The sequence below is a fragment of the Aotus nancymaae genome, unplaced genomic scaffold (genome assembly GCF_030222135.1).
Source record: "Aotus nancymaae isolate 86718 unplaced genomic scaffold, 86718_ANA_hifiasm-v0.15.2.pri h1tg000012l, whole genome shotgun sequence".
NCBI classification, from domain to species: domain Eukaryota; kingdom Metazoa; phylum Chordata; class Mammalia; order Primates; family Aotidae; genus Aotus; species Aotus nancymaae.
This window is the reverse complement of record NW_026988423.1, coordinates 19563560-19583249: the sequence shown is the minus strand read 5'-3', so window position 1 is coordinate 19583249 and position 19690 is coordinate 19563560.

Below are 19690 nucleotides of genomic sequence, written 5' to 3'. Positions count from 1 at the left end.
TATGGGTTTCATAGCTGCATTCAGTATGAGAGATGGGACAATGTGTACTGACTCTGTCAACGCAGATACAAAACTTGCCTTTAAATTTTGAAGGAAAAAACACATTTGAACATAGAGCCATTATTAATTAAGTGGAAGGGATAAATAAGGTTATTTTTAGAAATCCAAAGACTTAGAATGTTTGCCTTCTAGGCATCCTTCCTGAAAAATTTATTTGACGATGTATTCCAGCTAAAGAAAGAAGATAAAATAAAAAAAGAGGTATATATGGGGTTCTGGAAATTATAGAACTAACCTAGGAAAGAAGTGAATATCAACAATAATAGTTGTGTGGTAGGCCTGAAGGGAAACTGGCATAGGTTAGAGCAGTTAGTTTAAAACTTCTGGAATTATAGTTCCATGAAGAAAATGGGTTCTGTGTAATAAATAACTGTAGGCCTAATGCTTTAATGATACGCTAAAGGTACATTCTTCTTTTCTCAAAAGTGAAAAAAATTTTAGAAAATATAAAAATTCACATAAGAAATGAATTGTTCACAGTTGAAGACAAATAAAGTTTGTCATGTTTTAAGTATAGTTCTCAAATGTGAAAAAAAGGATACATCTGACCTAGATCATAGGAACATTGTCTATCATAATGTTGGCTTCACTGAGAAAGAAACATAATTCTAACTCATTTCTTGGCTATGTACTAAAAACTATTTCTATAAAAATGTTAATTTAAATACTGTATTAGTAACAATGGCCTAGGTTATGCAGAACTAACAGACCCAGCTCTCTTAATTGACTGAGCACATGAAAGCTTATTTCTCAGTCACCGCATATGGCCCAGGCAGGTCAGCATGAGACTTTGTCCCTCCCACTCCTGGTCACTTAGGAACCCATCACTTAGGTGATGAGACTGTGCCACTGTGGACCTGCACCATCTAGCACATTTGGCTTCCTAAGCTACAGCAGAAGGAAGAGAAACTTCCGTAAATCTCATTGGGCTCTAACTGTCTCAACCTGAAAATGACTCATAAGGTTTGTCATAGTTCACTGTCTAGGGTCAATCATAGTTCTCTGCCTGTCCAACAGTAAGGAAGATGGAGAATGCAAGAGAGCAAATGAAGTATGTGGTGAGTATCAATGGCCACCGGTTTGTTGGCATTCAACTTCAAGAAGAACTTACATGAGAAGCCACATACTGGTTACCTGGAGCAAATATAAACCGCAGATGAACCTGCCTGGAGTATACAAACTTTAAAAACTTGGATGTCTTTAAATAGGACACTTCATTTCTAGTTTATTACAGTCCTCAATACTCTCCCTGCCATGACTCATATATACTGCCAGTCTGGTCCCAGAAGGCACTTGTGACCCCTGCAGTACAAAGCAGGGAAGACCTAGAAATATACAGTGCAATGTGATGTTCCTCTGTATGATGAAAAGTAAAGGTATAGCTAGTTGACAGAGTGGAGTGTAGAAAAATACATGAAGAAATAGGAAGGAAATAGGTGTGCTCATATCTTCATTTTGTATTTGCTGCTTGATGTAGATTAAACAAAACATCTCTATTTTCAGGTATCATTTAAAATGATGGATGTAATTAATAGAATTAAAAAGTAGTAAGTATAAAAGTTGCGGGAAAAAATGACATTGCATGTGGTCTGAATATAAATCTTTATATTTTATGGTAGATAATCAATAGGTAATATCTGTGGCCAATAAATCAAGAAACGGAAGTATAAATATACCATTTAGAGTAAGGAGGAAACCACCAGAAGCCCTCAAAACAGAAATGGTTTTAAGCGGTTTCCTCTGGGGGGTGGGATTAGAGAAGAAGAGGAATAGGCAGAGGAGACTGTTGATTTAATTATAAGAATGTACTATTTGGTCTAAATAATATTCATGCATTGCTCTAATGAAAATATTTTAAAATTCTTTTAAAAGAGAAATGAACAGGGATTCAGTTATGGGGGAGCAGATATGACTTGAGAGAAGAGGAGGAGGGGAGAAAAGTACAGAGTGGGGACCCTGGAGTCCATGGAGAAATGAAAAAGGTGAGATGGTCTTTACTGAGTGGGCTAAGGTCTTTTAAGAATATAAGTCCTAATATTTAATTTTGGATTGTTTCTATATTTGGACTATAAGCCCTTGCCATTTATCCCAGACCTTGTTAGCTGTCTGCTATACACACACAATTGGCTTACATGTTTCCTTAGGAAGAACACTAGAGACAAGGACTGAGCCCCAAGTAGAGAGCACTGATAAGTAGAAGGAATGATGGTAAAATGAGGATGAGATCACATAGAAGCAAGAAGTCAGTGACTGAAACGATCATGAAGATCAGAGCTCTCTGATATTCATGGGAATCTCAGGAAGACCTTAACTTTCCAGTAGCATGTGAGATAGATTAATTGAGTCAATTTTCTTTAAAATCAGAGGCTAGATGCCCTTAGCTGTCTGTAGTGCTTAAGTTATCCTACTCAGTTCTCAAAGCAACCTTGTGAGGTATTTCTTCATTAATTCAACAAACATTTAAAAAATACTTGCATATGGTACTGTTCAATAAGTCTTTGTTATTATTCTCAAGGATGGTGAACATTTCTCATAGCTCCACTAGGCAGTGCCCTCTGTGTGGGAACTCCAACCTCACATTCTTCTCTGTGCTGCCCTAGTAGGGGTTCTCCATGAGAGCACTACCCCAGCATCAGGCTTTTGCCTGGACATTCAGGCTTTTCCATACATCCTCTGAAATCTAGGTGGAGACTCCCAAGCCTCAACTCTTACACTCTGTGCACCCACAGGCTCAATGCCACATAGAAGCCACCAAGGTTTATAGGTTTCATCCTCTGAAGTAGTGGCCTGAGTTGTACCTTCGCCCCTTTGAGCCATGACTGGAGTTGGAGCAGCTGAGATGCAGGGAGCAGTGTCCTGAGGCTGAGTGGGACCCTGGGCCTGGCCCACAAAACCGTTTAGTCTTCCTAGGCCTTCAGGTCTGTGATGGAAAGGGCTGCTGTGGAGGTCTCTGAAATGCCGTCAAGGCCTTTTCCCCATCGTCTTGGCTGTTAGCACTTGCCTTCTTTATAGTTATACAAATTTTCTCTAGCATGTGATTGCTCAGCAGCCCACTTGAATTCTTCTCCTGAAAATGGGCTTGTCTTCTCTACCACATGGCCAGGCTGCAATTTCTAAACTTTGATGCTCTTCTTCCCTTTTTAACATAAGTTCCAGTTTTAGGTCATTTCTTTGCTCATACATATGAGCATAAGTGGTCAGAAGCAGCCAAGCCACCTCTTAAACACTTTGCTGCTTAGAAGTTTCTTCTGTCAGATACCCTAAATAAATCACCACCCTCGAGTTCAAAGTTCTGCAGATCTCTAGAGCAGGGGCACAATCCAACCAAGTTCTTTACTGAGGCATAGCAAAAGTGCCCCTTGCTCCAGTTCCCAATAAGCTCCTCATTTTCATGTGAGGCCTCTTCAGCCTGGCCTTCACTGTCACATCACTATTAGCATTTTGATCGCAACCATTTAACCAGTCTCTAAGATGTTCCAAACTTTCCCTCGTCTTTCTGTCTTCTTCTGAGCCCTCTAAACTCTTCCAACCTCTGTGTGTTGCCCAGTTTCAAAGTCGCTCCCACATTTTTAGGTATCTTTATAGCAGTTCCTTATTTCTTGGTACCAATTTTCTGTATTAGTCCATTCACTCATTGCTATAAAGCAATATCTGAGACTGGATAATTGGTTTTTTAAAAAGAGATTTCTTTGGCTCATGGTTTTACAAGCTGTATGGGAAGCTTGAAGCTGGCATCTATTTGGTTTCTGGGGAAGCCTGAGGAAACTTATAATCATGATGGAAGGCAAAGGAGGAGTGAGGCTTCTCACATGGTGGAGCAGGAGAAGGAGAGAGAGTTCAGGGGATGTGGCATAAATTAAAAAAAAAAAACAGATCTTATGAGAACTCACTACCACAAAAACAGCACCAATGGGATGGTGCAAAACCATTCAAGAGCAACTGCCCCTATGATCCAATTGCTCCCACCACGCTACACTTCCAATGTTGGGAGTTGCAATTCAACATGAAATTTGGGTGGGGACCCATATCCAAACCATGCCGAATCCTGTGCCAGCAAATCTGTATTTCTTCAGCCTTCAGATAGAAGTACTTCAAGTAATAAAAACAAACCCACATCCAGAGTAGGTGTCAGTTATAGAAGGGGAAATCACTTCCCCTCTTAGGATAGAGAGGTTCAATGTAATGTACTTTCCACAAGTGGCTGATGTATCTCCATCAGTGTAGGATGCCACAATGGGATCTCAGCATTGGTTTCTGCTCCTGACATTCAGCAGTAACCACAGCTAGATCAGCCTTGGTGAGAGGGAGTCCATGCAGTGGGCCCATCCCAAACCTGTCACCAAGGCACTGGATAAGCCCCAGGACAGCAGGCAAAAGATGTACAGAAAGACAATGTCAGCATGAGGTGGAGCAAAGGCTGCACAGAACTGTCCACTGCAGCCAGGGCTGAAATCAGATGTGAGAGGGTTGGAGTCAGGCCACAGATGCACCCGATCCAATTGTCTCCTTTAAGGTAAAGAAATACAAAACATTTTAATTTCGAAAATTTTAAAAAAAGTCCATGTAAACATATTGCTAGATGTTATAAAAGCCCTTGCAAGGAAGAGGTGCTTATGAAATTGCTAAGATAGGCTCAGAATGCAGTTGTTGGAGGGCTGGTGAAGTTCTGGTTTCTGATTCTGGCTTGGGTGCTTATTGAGCATGAAAGATTCAAGCAGGGAAAGTCTTTGGAAGAAACTGTGGGAACCCAGCAAGATATTAATCTTGCTTGTTACTCTGAGTATTACTAAGGTTTTTTCCTTTTATTAGCATCAGAGACTATCAGAGGTAGGTAGAAACATTGGGACATCCTGGTCTCATCTCCATTTCACAGATGAGAAAATTGAGACCCGTAAGTTAAAAGGGCAGCCCAAGGTTACTCAGGCAGTTATTGGCACAGATGGACTAGAACACTATGGTTTAAGGTTAATATTGTAGCTCTTAAGCAAATTTATTGGTAGATCCACTTACATTTTATGTATTATTAGAATATAAGTAATTTCTTAGTAAAATCCTGCTCTGTGTTCTTGCCCCAGCATCAAGGAGGAACATAAAGAAATGCTTAGCTAGACTTCATACTGATGGGTACTGGCTTTCCCTCCCATTTCTCTATCAATGCCCTCAGGGAATCTTCTAAATAAATTGTACATTTGCTCTGCATCTGTTGCTTGCACTCCTCTCATAAAAACTGCTTGAGATGATTTTTGTTTTTGCTTAAAATAATTTTTTGGTTCTTTGCATGATATGAAGTTATAAAATCTTTTATCCTATCTTCTGCTTTCTCTTTTAAAATCCTAGGGGGAATTAATGTATCATTCATCAATCTAAGATAGATCTATTTGTCCATTTGTCTGTCATCCACCTTCTCATCTATCCATTCATCTATCTATCATATCAGTTAAATGTTTATAAAGGAAGGGGTGTGGCTTAAAGGGGGGACCCTTCAATGACCTGGAACAGGCGGATGTTTTTGAATGAGGATGCCCTGCTCAGAGGTGTATCCTGTTCTTTGTCTGTTGAAACAAGGCAAAGTATAAGGAATGAGACCGTTCTTAAACCACCACATATCTTGCTAGATGAGCCACTCCCTTTGTCTCTCTGGGAAACTCATTTCTCCCAGGTCTTTGTCATGAGCTGACCATAATCCAGCAGAGACCAATACATTGTTTTCTAATTTTGGCTAGTCCAAGTTGATGGAGCAGAAGCCAAGGACTCTAGAACTGAACGACACCAAAATAGCAGAAGCAGGAATCAATTTTTTGACAACAAGCAGAAAGCACAAGTGATAGGATGATAAAAATAGCATACAAGTGAATGGTCAGATCTGTTTCTACCGACACATCTGACTTGGTCTCAACTTTGACTAACCCATATAGGATCTCACTGCACCCTGCACATTTTTTTGGTAATCATTATGATTCTGGTAGTTATCTGTTCAAGGTCAGTGTAGCTTTAGCCTCATAGTAAGTGCTCAATATGCATTATGTCGACTGGCTGATTGAATGAATGAATGAACCTATTTTACTCAAGGGACAGATCATAGTCTAAGGTCCACCTTCTCTTCCTCTCTTCCCATCCTCACTCTCAGAAATCATGAAGAAACCATCTTTGGGAAAGTAGCTTCAGGAAGATGTAATTCAGCCAGAATTGGCAGCTTGTCATCTTTTCAGTTCTCCCCTTGCTCTCCAGGGCTTCCTGTCACTCTTGTTCCTTCCTGCATCCAGCCTGCTTTCTTCTTTCCCTCTCCTTCCATACCTACCTCCAGAGGCCCCAGACTCAAACTGCTGGGAAGTCTCTTCAAACAGGATTGAAATTGCTTTAAATATTAGAGGATTAGGGGAAGACAAACAGACCTGGGAAAGGTCTGTGTTTGGGGGATTAGGATTAGATCTCCTCTGCTGTCCAAGCATTAGCAGAGGCCCCACTGCCTACCTCTGGGCTCTGCCCTCTGAAGCCCCAGCAGCTAAGGGTTGGGCCTCCAGTGCAGACTACATGCTTGGGCAAATCTCACTGCAGTGCTCCATACTGAGAACTTTCTGCTGAAGATCTAGTCAGGCAACCTCTGCTACTTCTCATCCCTAGTACTACTCTCCAGGAAACTACCACCCACTGAGTTAGTTTGAAATAAACCCTATTTCCTACCACTCCCTGTAACCTTAGCCAGTGGCACCAATAGACCATGCAGAAGGCTAAGTATGCTTCTGTGAACTAGGTATGGGGATAAGAATGAAGGAGAAATTCTGGGGCCAGGCAACATGAGGTAAGATCCAGTGTGGGACACAAAGAGTGTGGGATATAGGCTTTTTTGTCTGTTTATGTTAATACGCATTCAAATGCATCGTGACTTATGTCATGGCTAAAGCTCCCTATTGGTTATAATTCAATATTTACCAAAGTAGATTTTATGACTAATTAGAGTCTTAAAGTCTTAATGTTTGAATAGACCATAGAGGTCCCACTGAAGGCAGACCTCCCCTACAGAATCTCTGGTGGGCTTACACACTCTCTTCTGAAACCTCCTGGGTGACAAGAAGCAAGATGGTTCATTGCACAGCTCTGAAATATTAGAAAATCTTCTCTGTATTGAAAATGTGCTCTTTGCAGCAGCAGATATGTTGGTCCTGATTCTACTTTTATAACTATACATATATATATATATATATATATATATATATATATATATATATATAATCAACTTGGAATTTGAAGTGAATAACGAAGAATATCTTAAACAGAGCACCAAATGAAAGACTCATAAATGAAAAGATTGATACACATGACAACATGAAAATTGTAATCTGTCCATCCAAAGACCCCATTAAAAATGTAGAATGCAAGCTATTTGCTAGGGTAAGATATTTAATGTACACATATCTGTCAAAGCCTTTAATTCCATAACATACCAGTAATTCCTTCAAACAATGAGAAGAAAGACAAATTGATGAAAATGTGGACAAAAGACTGGATGATACTTGTAAATGGCCAATAAATAAGTGAAAAAGTGCTCAACCTCACTAATAACTAGGTATATGCAAATTAAAACCACATTGGAATATTGCTACATACTCATCAAATTGGCAGAACACATAAAAGTCTGACAATAGAAAGTACGGAGAAAGATGAGATTCAAGTTAAGTTTTATCGCAGCTAGTAGAATAGTAAATTGGAGCAACTAGTTTGAAAAATAGTGTTTAGTGTCATCTGATGAAGCTGAAGTTGTGCAAACTCTATGACCCAGAAATGCTCCTCCTGGATATTTACCCCACGGGTGCTCATGCGTACCAGGAAACACAAGTGAGGTGCTTACAATAGCACTGTCAATTTAACGGCCTCACATTGGAAAAAGCCCAAGTGTTTACTAACATTAGGTTGGATTAATAAATTATAGTATGTTAATGCAGGGGAAATATTATACATTAACAAAAATGAACAAACCATAATTATAAGCAACAACATGGATAAATCTTAAAAACCCAGAATGTTGAGCAAAGGAAGTTAGTATAGGATACATCTCCATTTATATAATTCAAAAATGGGCAAAAAATATATTGTTTGGGTTGCACATTTAGATGATAATCTATTAGCAATGTTTTAAAAAGCTGATTGCCATAGAAGACAGAACTGTGAGGTTGTGATTACCACTGAGGGCCAAAATAGGATGCAGTAGAGAAGGCAAGGCATGGGCAAGGGTGGCAATGCTATGTATCTTCTCATAGGGGTGGGGTAGTTACATGAATTTTTTCTTTAATGATAAGGTATATACTTATTTCCATACTTTTCTACATGTGTATCATACTTTACAATTTCAAAAATAGTTTTAAGAATATAATTCTAATATGGAACCAAAAAGGAGCCTGAATAGCCAAGGCAATCCTAAACAAAAAGGACAAAGCTGGAGACATTACGTTACCTGACTTCAAACTATACTGCAGGGCTACAGTAACCAAAACAGCATGGTACTGGTACAAGAGCAGATACATAGACCAATGGAACAAAATAAAGATCTCAGAAATATGACTGCACACCTATAATTATCTGATCTTTGACAAAGCTGAAAAAAAGGAAGCAATGGGGAAAGGATTCCCTATTTAATAAATGGTGCTGGAATAAGTGGCTAGCCATATGCAGAAGATTGAAACTAGACCCCATCCTTACAACCATATACAAAAATCAGGTCAAGATGGATTAAAGACTTAAATGTAAAAGCCAAAATTTTAAAAACCCCGGAAGACAACCTACGTAATACTACTCTGAACATAGGAATGGGCAAAAATTTCATGATGAAGAGGCCAAAAGCAATCACAATGAAAACAAAAATTGACAAATTAAACTTAAGAGCCTCTGCATGGCAAAAGAAACTATCAACAGAGTAAACAGACAACCTATAAGGATCTTAAACAAATTTACAAGAACACCCCAAGCAACTCCATTAAAAAGTGGGCAAAGGACATGAACAGACACTTTCCAAAATAATTCATACTGGTAGCCAACAATCACATGAAAAAAGCTCAATATCACTGATTATCAGGGAAATGTAAATCGAAACTACAATGAGATACTGTCTCACATTAGTCAGAATGGCTATATTAAAAAGTCAAAAAAATAACAGATGCTGGATAGGTTCCTGAGAAAAGGGAACACTTACATACTGCTGATGGGAATGTAAATTAGTTCAACCATTGTGGAAAGCAGTGTGATGATTCCTCAAAGAGCTAAAAACAGAGACAGAACTAACAGTCAACTCAGCAATCCCATTACTGAGTTATACCTAGAGTAATATAAATCATTCTACCATAAAGACACATGCACACAAATATTCACTGCAGCACCATTCACAGTAGCAAAGACATGGAATCAACCTAAATGCTCATTAATGACAAATTAGACAATGCACCAAGGAATATTATGCAGCCATAAAAAAAACAAGATCATGTTTTTTTGAAGGGATATGGATGGAACTGAAGGCCATTATCCTTAGCAAACTAATGCAGGAACAGAAAACCAAATATTGCATGTTTTACTTATAAATGGGAGCTAAACAATGAGAACTCATGGACACAAAGGTGAGAACAACAGACACTGGGCCTTCTTGAGTGTGGAGGGTAAAAGGAGGGAGAGGAACAGAAAAAAATGACTGTTGAGTACCATGTTTAGAACCTGGGTGACAAAATATTCTGTAAAACAAACTCCCATGACACAAGTTTACCTATATAACAAACCTGCACATGTATCCCTGAACCTAAAATAAAAGTTGTAAAAAAACAGTAGAAACTTGATGAAAGAGAGAAGAAAAAAATAAAATAATGTAATTCTAATCTTGACAGCTATCATGTCCCACTTAAACTCTCTTTTCCAGGCTACACATCATGAGCTCCTTTAATAGACATAATTTCCAAAGCCGTTGCTAACCTGGAGACCTTATTATTTCTATCTATCTATCTACCTACCTACCTACCTACCTACCTACCTACCTACCTACCTACCTGTCTGTCTATCTATCTATCTATCTAAACAATGACTGTTACCATCATTAGGGGTGATTAAAAATCAAAGAAAGTAGAGGTAAGAAACTTCAAATAAGAGTAAGTACAAGTCCAATTTGTACTTTATATAGTTCACATGAGGACAGTTGTCATCAATAAAACAAACCATTAAGTACACAAACCATTAGATGAGAACAGAAGTGTCTACACATTCATAATTTCTTAATTTCTTATCCTTGATGATAATGGGTCCATTGACAGACATTAGCTGGTGAAAGCTACAAACAGATGCCAACGTAGGCAAAATCAACTGCAGAGTTTCAGGCTGTAGGAAGAGCCTACCTAGGACTAGAAGCAGGGCCCACCTCATCACCTTGCCAGATGTGGACAATGTGGACACCGTCTTCCTCAGAGGCTTCTACCTTGCAGCCTGGGTGATGAGATCTAGCTCCCTACTTCTCTCTGCTCAGAGGTACTGGCTGGGCCCTGGGGCAGACCTCTGGTCTCCACACAAAAGGCACCCCAGAGACTTCCCAGCCAGGCCTTATTTAGGGACAACAGATCATATCTTTTTTCCCCACTTCCAGTCAGATACCCCAGGGAAGGAATAAAGCTTGGGGAAAGGTGAGGTCTTGCATGGTCACTTGCAAATGCCAATTAACATGGACTGCTTGGCAGCCTTAAGTCCTTTCTGATTGCCTGGGTTGTGAGAGGAATGCAAAACACCCAGGTGAGGTGCAGCAGCAGACAGCCCCTGAGAATGGGGGCTAAAGTGTGATTCTCCCTTCACCCACCGTCTCTCATGCACTGGTGACAAAGACTCTTGTGTCTAGTCAATCAAAACATCTGTCTACCTGAAGCTTTACTCCAGGTCTTTAATAATGGTAAACATTATTACTATATCAGACTACCCAGTTTTCACATGCATGTAGCCCTCCTAGGGCCAGAGCTCCCAGCGATTGTGTCTGCAGCTAGATCAAGGAGAAAGTCTATTTGTCCTGCTCTCTGGGGGAAGCTAAGTCCCTTGACTTTAGCTGCATCAGGCCCTGCCAAAGCAATGCCTTCTGAATGACACTGACCAAAGTGTAAATGGACCTGGGCAGGTCAGGAAATTTAATTCTGCTTTTTAATGAAACACATAGGGCTTGTTGATGCATACTTTCAGTAGAGAAGGTGCATCTCAAATGGGAAAAATAATGTGTCTCCCAGGATTAAAGCACCTTCTGAAAAAATCTTGTAAAGCAGCTCAATCAGTACAGGCATAGATGTTCAAATCAAGGTCCTCCAAGCCTTGTCTAAGCAGTCTCCTTCCTCTAGGCAGCTCCCATCCTCTCTCTCTCCTTCTCCCTCTGCCCTTTTCCTATAGAGTGCTCGTGGAGATAGGCATATGCTAATGTGGGAGGTCTTGTGAGATAGGTGGATTGCTCCCAGGGTGGGGTGGGGTAGGCTACGGGCCTACCTGCCCGACTGGGGGATAAGAGTCTGCAATGCATGACAGAACTGGGCCCAACAAGCAAGAGACCCAGAAATTACCATTAGAGGCTGACTTTGCTCATTCGACCAAGATAGATTAAATATCTAACATAGATCAGGGGTTGCATCTGAATTCCGCAGACTTCATTCATTTTGCCATCTTCTAATAGTTTTCAGGTTTTCTTCTCATGTATTAAATAATTGTGGAGTTTTTAGAGTAGGAAAGGGCCTGAAATGCACCCATGCCTTTTATGACTATTAAGAGCCAGCAGGGAAAAGTGTTTTGCCTTAAATTACTACTAGGCTAGTACTTAACAAATTAGAACTTCAACTCAAATCTCTCTCTCTCTCTCTCTTTTTTTTTTTTTTTAACTGAGACCTGCTTGATTTATTCTGATTATTTAATACACAATAATGCAACTGTGATCCCAAAGTGTGCAAAGTTAAAGCCTTTAACTGCAGCTGAGGAGAGGGCAGGAATGGTACACCTGGGGACTAATGAGTCAGGAACCACTCGCAGGCAGCCATGACCAGGGCAGTCTCCTCCCCAGGGCCAGGGGTGGGAGAGTGGCCTGAGGAGCAGGGCCTAAGGATAGCCCAGGGCTGGAGAAGGGGAGAGAGACCTCCCACTGGCCTCTGTCAGGAGTCCAGGAGTGCCACATGACTGATGGGGCAGCGGCTTTGGTAGGATCAGAGGCAGGTCCAGGAGAGCACCATTTCCTGGAGGGTTGTGGCATAGGGAGATGCCCTACAGGAGAAGCCAGGAGGGGCTGCCTGTCCCAGGGGTGGGAGCCAGACTGAAGGGGGCTGCAACAATAAAGACCTGAGGCAGGTGCAGGGCCTGAGGGCCCAGGCTGGCTGGGCTCAGGGGGCTCCCAGGGCAGCTTGGCCCAGGGGGCAGTCCTGACTGCAGGGGATGGCCAGTGAGGATCTGCAGACCCCTCAGTACCTCCCCTCCCATCTTCCTCGAAAGGAGCTGGGGAACCAGTAGTGCAAATCTGTGGACCACTCAGTTATGGAGGGAGGCTATGCAAAGGGGGACCCTGGGGTGCACCCCCTCCACCACCTTGGCCTCCACTGCTGTCTTCAATGCAGCTGCTTCTCATGACTGTGGGGACAAACAAGATGGGGAGCAAGAGTGGGTGTGTGGACCCTGCTCCCTTCCCAAAGCCTTTTCCCCCAGAGCCCCCAGATGCAGGAGAGAGCAGAGAGCTGAGGAGCCCTGTTAACCCAGATCTCTTGACTCTACGTTTTGTATGTTTTCATTCTCACTCAGGTTTAACAGGCATCTCTGTGCAATTTTGGGAATGCACAATTACAAAATCTCAAACATTTGGCAGAAGGGGACACTGATTTAGGTAAAGTGACTTGCCCAAGGTCACTCAGCAGGCAGGACAGGAGAAGATCCGGAGTCTTGAATCAATGGACTTCAGGCCAACCCCATTTCCATTCAGCCTGTGGTTTTCTTGGGCTGGAATTTTCCTTTTCCTCCCTTTTTCATTGTCTCTTTTTTGGATTTTGCCATAACCTTCTCTTCTCACATGGAAGTCACCAAGCCACACAATGGAAATAACCACCTATGCAGCAGAAGGACACTCTCATCCTCCCATCCACCCACTGGGACTCCTGGCATGGTAGCCAGGACAAATGTCTCCTTTGGAGATGGGATCTGGAGATGAGGAATAATAATAAATTGAGAGTTGAACAGGATTGAGCATTGCACACACCTCCCCATCTGCTCTGGTACAGGCTGCTGGATTTGCCTTAGATTAGGTCTCTGTTTCTGATCTGACAACAGATGCCCGAGCCATAAATAACTGTGTGTTTTTCCCTTGAACTTTCACTGCCATCTCCCGATGTCTCATGTCACATTGCATTCTGGGGAGAGGTGCAGTGGAGCGTGCTGCCATCTCCTTGTCCTCCCTCTGTCCCTCTTCTCTGGGCAGCACCACCCCAGTGAGTCCTAAAGTGGGCATTACAAATGAAAGAGCTGCAGGCACTGGGGAGGGTTTCAATGGAAGCTGGTGATTAGGGACCCAGGATTCCTGGCCCACTACCCATTCACCCAGCTGAACCCTGGCTTCTCTCAGAGAGACTGAAATCGTTGTCTGTGTGGGCATAAATCACCTGCATGAGGTCGTGGTAAAATTACATCTCTGGCCTGGCATTTGGAAGAAACAAGAAAGGTAACAGGGAGACTTTGCAGGCAGCTAGGCCAGCTTGGGAACCTCCAGGGTAACTGATGTCCTAATGTGACACTGATCCCTCTACCCCCAAGGAGTGACACTAATACATAAGGAAGAATCTCCTTCAGCCCTGCAGGGAGTTACTACACAACTGAAGTTCTTATCCTTCATGATAGAGTATACATCTTCCCTGCCCCATCTCTCTTCCATTTCTCTCTTTTTCTAACTGTATTTGGCTCATTTAGAAATCCAGAGAAGTTACCCTTGTTACATATCAAAATGGAACATTGTATAATCAACAAAACCTAAAGCTTAGCTCTTTCAGCTTGTCTTAGTGACGGATGAAAAACTGATAGCAGAATAGCAAGTTCAGATGTTGGCAAAGGTTCAGAATTAGAACCTATTCCATTTTCTGCAGCTCTGTCTTTATGCTATATATCTTCTCTCTCCCTCTCTTTCTCCTTCCTCTCTCTCAGTCTCTTTTTTTCACACTGTCCTCTCAATCTCTGAAATCTCTCTAATTTTCTCTTCCAATCTCCCAATCATTCTTGTCACGTTTCCCTTCCTTATCAGACTCTCTGTCATCTCTCTATGTTCCCTCTTTTCTGTCTTGGCTTCTGTTTTTCCCTCTCTCTTGCTCTCAAGGTCTCTGTCTGTGGGCACCTGCCTCTGTTTCTCTCTTTCTCATTTCCCTTCATTTTCTGTCTGCAGAGGTTTCTGATAGGAGATGTTCATGATACACCCATGGCCATGCCACCTCAGTGCCTTACCACCTCTCCCAGCCCAGACCCACTACACTCCAGGTGAACAAGGCAGTTCAAGGCAATGGAAGTTGATGCACTGCTCTTCCAGCTGCTTGGCTTGGGGCATTTCTCCTGGTGGTGGTCTCAACAGAGGATCAGCAGATCTCCCTGGACTGACTAGACAGAGCCCTTTGCTCTGCCTTCAATTTTTGTAGCCATTGACTTTGTCCTCCTGTTCAAGGGCTCAACTTACTTGCCCTTCTCCTTCTGTTTCCCCCCTGGCCTCTGGTCTTTACCTTTCTCTCTGCCTCTTGACCTTATTCCAGCTCTTCCTTTGTTCATCTCCTTCTCCCCAGCACTTTTTTTCTCATCTACTTACTGTATTAGTCCATTTTCACACTGCCGATAAAGACATACCCAAGACTGGGCGATTCACAAAAGAAAGAGGTTTAATGGATGTGTAGTTCCACATGGCTGGGGAAGCCTCACAATAATGGTGGAAGGCAAGGAGGAGCAAGTTACATTTTACATGGATGGCAGCAGGCAAAAACAGAGCTTGTGCAGGGACACTCCTGTTTTTAAAACCATCAGATCTCATGGACTTACTGTCATGAGAACAGCACAGGAAAGACCCACTCCCATGATTCAATTATCTCCCACTGGGTTCCTCCCATGACACATGGAAATTGTGAGAGTTACAATTCAAGATGAGATTTGGGTGGGGACACAGCCAAGCCATGTCACTTTGTCTTGTCTCATGGTCTAACTCCAGCCCTGTTTCTTTCCTTTTGTTTTTCTTTCTCATGATTTTCCCTCATCCTGTCCATACCTTCCCCTCATGCACTCATATAGCCAAGTTTCTCTTTCCCCTGGGGGAGACTCCAGACCCTCTTCCTGCAGAATATGCAACACTTTTCTACCATCAGCAACTTTGTCTCTTCTCTTGGTCTTCCTACAGCCCCACATCTCTGCTCTAGGTGTGGCATCTACTTTCTGTTTTGCAGAAAAACTGGAGAGCTTTACCTGTTTCTGCAGGCCTGGGTGTTCCTGAGCAGATTGGGTTCAATGTGGTGTACCACTTAGTAAGCCAGTGAAAAACCAGAAACAACAATTTAGGGTAGATCAATGAAAAAATACTCCTGCAAAATATTTTGGGATTCATTGGCATCAAGGAGAGGAGACTAAGCGGGGACTGAGTAGAGTCTGTAAGTAGGTGAAGGGATGTGGTATAGGGTGAGGCATATACAGCTGTTTATCATGTTTACAAAAAAAATATGTAGCAAAAGTAAAGAGAGAAGGATTAGCTGAAGACTGGGGATCTGGCTAGGAGATTCATGAGCAGCTGGGAAACATTACCCAGAGAGGTTAGGATAGTTTTGGAAAAGGGTTAATTTATCTCGATAGAATGGTTTTGGTGCTGTCCTTCCTTGTGGCAGACGATGGAAAAGGTGACCTCCAGTTCCCTTTGTGTTTTTAGCTCCTTGCTTTCTCCTCAGCCACAACAGCATTCTGACTCTGTGAATTTGTGACTGCAGATGCCTCATTAGCCCCTGTAAATAGCGATGTAGCCTTGCTATGTGAGCCATCACAGGCATGATTCATCATTCCAGTGCACTGGCTTGACACAGCCCACTCCTGCTTTGATGCCATTTCTTCCTGAGAGGGCACCCCTCCTCCCTCTCTCAGGGTACCAGGCCTATCCTCATTACTGTATTCTTTCCCTGGGACCTGGCCAGATGACTTGGGAGCCCACAGGAACTTGGGGTTCTCAGGCCTAGGTCCCATTTGCTAGTCAGACAAATCAAACAAGTGGCCCAATTCTGCCTCCTCCTTGGACAGTTCCTACCTCTCTTTTTGGTCTCTCTCAGCATAATATGGGCAGTGAGCGTGATACAATGCAAGGCAGTGCAGCTGGCCGGCCAAGACCATTCTGTGTTCCCAAGCTTTGAGGCAGAGTCGTCAAGGTCTGAAGACCGCCAAAGGGCATCTTATTGAGTGAGACATGCATTTTTAATAAACTATATTTGACTCCCATGATGGGCAAGTTATTAAGTCGTTTGACAGCCAATGGCATGAGGAAATGAAAGAATACCTTAAAAGTAGACATTTCTTGGCAGATAAGGGAGAAATTCAGTGAGCTGGAGGCAATAGAAAAAGAAATGCAAATAAAGATATGATGCTTTTACCTATCTGCATATAGTGGAGAAGCCATTAATATAACAGTGAATAGTGGGATTTTTATCACTACTTGACTTGAATATCTTGAAAAACTAGCTCAGCCTTGAAAGGATCAGTCTTTGTAGCTCTGGACCAAGCCCCAGTCCTTTGTCTCTGTGTGGAGAAGATGAATTTGTTTTCTGATGTGTTTTTTCCTCCCCCTTTCTACATCTTTTGAAATGAGCTTTGGGTTGGTTTTCCATCACCTGATTTAGAATTATTAAGGATAATGATAAGGAATAAATGGTTCTTTCTCACCCAGAGGCTCACTGCTGAATTGATGGCTGCAGATCAAGGCAGGCAGCCTTCTAGCCACTGTTCCAGGTGATTGAGTGAATGCTCTCACTTTTGGAGACCTCCTTAAGACCCAGCTTCTCCATGGCCTTTACTGGCTACCCTATGACTGCAGTGAGCTTTCCATTTCTCTACCCCTACAGACTGATTGACCATTTGGCCTATCTGTTGGGCCCCATCTTTCACTGCTCGAAAATGGTAGTTTTCTTTGCAGTTGCTATAGATTGCAATTCTTTTGTTAGCTCTTCTAGATTTGTAGTTTTGTGTTTTCAACCTCTGTCCACAAGACTTGGGGTAGAACTTGGTCTACCCATAATCCCCTCCCTAGCTGGGGAAGGGGAGACCACCTACCTTGGGGCATTTAGGAAGACAGACTAGTGAGAACAGGGTATAGCCATTAATAACAGGGCCTTTATTATGAAGTGGGTTCTGACATGTATTCAATAAGCCCAGAACTTGTGTCCTAGAAGTCGATATTTGGAATTGTCCAGTGGCCTCATTCAGGGGCCTCTCCCTTGTGTTGTTCTATCATCACTCCCCCAGGAATTGTAGAGAAACTAGTGTTTGCAGACTCTAGACACATGCTGTGCTAGGGAGAGACTGCCTGGAGGTAAGAGGTGGGGTGGACAGATGACTCATCTTATTGCCTAAGACTCCTTCCTTATCCATGATGCATGAGGCTCATGGATTCTCTCATCACTTGCATTGCAAAGTCTTCCACTTAGCCCTGTGGAACTGTGGTCTATGACAAAATCTCCTGAATCCTCAATCTCTTGTTTTAACAGGTCTATTGCCATTTTGCTTTAACTAAACCGTGCTCTTCCCTGATGACTTTGTTTTCCACTAAAACCCATTCAAACATTGGCTTTTTTTGCTCCTACTCCCCCATACTACCAAGCTTGGGGCTGGAGTGTGTGCTTTCTTTTGTCCTTAGAGCTGTGTTTAGAGTTATTCATCTTCTCTCCTAAAAGTACCTAACTCTTTGAAGTCATCAGACCATATTTCCTTGACCTACTTAATGTCATCAACTGAATGTCTAATAAAAATCTCCTAAATCAAGCTTTGCTTTCATCAACTCCACACCCCAAACCTGCTTTTCCACTCAGTCTAAACTCATTAAATGATACTACCATTCACTCACTTGCTTTGTCTGAAAGTCATAGTCAACCTTAACTTTTATCTTTCTCAATGCTATGGTTTGAATGTGTCCCCCAAAGTTTATTTGTATTGGAAACTTAATTTCCAATGCTACAGTGCTGAAAGGTGGGAACTTCAAGAGGTGATTAGGTGTAAAGGCTCTGCACTCGTGAGTGATTAATGTCACTATTGTGGGAGTGGATTCTTGATAAAAGGCTAAGTCTAGCCCCGTTCCTCTCAACCTTTCTTACCCTCACAACTTCCACTGTGAGATGAGGCATCAAGAAGGTCCTCACAAGATGCCAACACCTTGATCTTGGACTTCCTAACCTCCAGAATTGTGAGAAATAATTTTTTTTTTTTTTTTGAGACAGAGTTTCTCTCTTGTTACCCAGGCTGGAGTGCAATGGCGCGATCTCGGCTCACCACAACCTCCGCCTCCTGGGTCCAGGCAATTCTCCTGCCTCAGCCTCCTGAGTAGCTGGGATTACAGGCACGCGCCACCATGCCCAGCTAATTTTTTGTATTTTTAGTAGAGACGGGGTTTCACCATGTTGACCAGGATGGTCTTGATCTCTTGACCTCATGATCCACCCGCCTCGGCCTCCCAAAGTGCTGGGATTACAGGTGTGAGCCACCGCACCTGGCTGAGAAATAATTTTTTTTTTAATAAATTACCCAGTCTGTGGTATTCTGCAGTAGCAACATAAAACAGACTATGATGCTTTTATTCTCTACATCCAATCCTTTAAATAAGTCTGAGTGGCTCTTCCATCAAAATATCTTCCATGACCACTTGTCAGCACCTTCCCTACTCTCTCTCAAGTTCAAGCCATCAGTAGTTCTTGCTCAATTTACTATACTAGCCCCTAATGAGTCTCCTCTCTTGTTCCCCTCCCATCTATTCTGAATAGAGCAGCCAGCATAAAACTGCAGGATACACATTATAGCATGTCCCTCCTCGACTTAAGATACTCCAAAGGTATCTCTCTTAAGTAGAACAGAATCCTAGATCTTTACACAGCTTACAAGGCCTTAAATTACCTTGTCCTGGTGATCTTATCGATGACCACTCTTCCTTTTACTCACTTCACTCCAGCCACACACTCCTCCTGTCTGTTCATCAGCTATACTAAGAATATTTCCATTTTTCATCTTTGTTTCCTGGAACACCTTCCAAGCAGCCATTAACCTTCCCCTCCCCTCTTACTTCATTCTCTTCTGTGCTCTAATGTTACCTCCTCAGAAAGACAATCATAGCCCCCTGCCCAACATTTTGGATATCATCCTTTTTGCTCTGTTTTCTTCATAAGAACTTAGTTATGACTGCCTGACAAAACGTTAATATAGTTACTTGTTTAATGATTTATGGTCTATCGCTTCTACGAGACTGTGAAGCTTATAAGGGCCAAGGACTTATCTTGTTTTTTCACTGTTGTACTCCTAGCTCCCAGACCAGGCATAAGGGTGGTGTTCAATAAATATTTGTTGGATGAACAAAAGAATAATGGGAAGTGATAGTTGCAGGCCACAAGGGAAGATGAAGAAATTTTATGTA